Source organism: Wasmannia auropunctata, unplaced genomic scaffold (genome assembly GCF_000956235.1).
Source record: "Wasmannia auropunctata unplaced genomic scaffold, wasmannia.A_1.0 LD335547.1, whole genome shotgun sequence".
NCBI classification, from domain to species: domain Eukaryota; kingdom Metazoa; phylum Arthropoda; class Insecta; order Hymenoptera; family Formicidae; genus Wasmannia; species Wasmannia auropunctata.
The window spans coordinates 27,897-28,507 of NW_012027343.1; positions in this window are offsets into that span (position 1 = coordinate 27,897).

The following is a 611-nucleotide window of genomic DNA, read 5'->3' on the forward strand; positions in this document are numbered from 1 at the left end:
TTAAATAAAAATATTTCAAGTATAATAGTCTAAAAAAATTATTCAAGATAAAAATGTTAATTTAAATATTAATATCCTAAAAGCTATTCAAATTCAAGAGGGAGGACAACATTTTGAATAACTCATGTATTAAAAAATGAGAATGTATTAGGTCTATTGGAGAAACCACTATAAACAAACCGTGCTATATACCGCAAGGTGATGTGGAAATGATTATGTTTTGTCATAAATGAAAAAAACATTTTTCAACCGATATGTATAAATATCCAATTAATTTTATAACAAAAGTGTCAAGTTATGATTTTAATGAAATTTTGTGCACATAGATTAGGTAAACAGTTGAATTTACAAAATATCAGTTGCGATGGAAAAACGCAATAAAAATTTTGAAATTACCTTTTAAAGTTAAACTTAATTAACTTTAATTTTAACTTTGTTTTGTTATATTTCGAAAATTCAAGATATCAAAAAATGTTTTATACAAAAGTTTTACAGTAAAATTATTTCTATTTACTTGCGTTAATAATATTTTTTTTAGAATAATTATATTTTAAAAATTTTTTGAAAATTTTTGAAAATAATCATTTTTGAAAAATTCTATTAACGTTAAT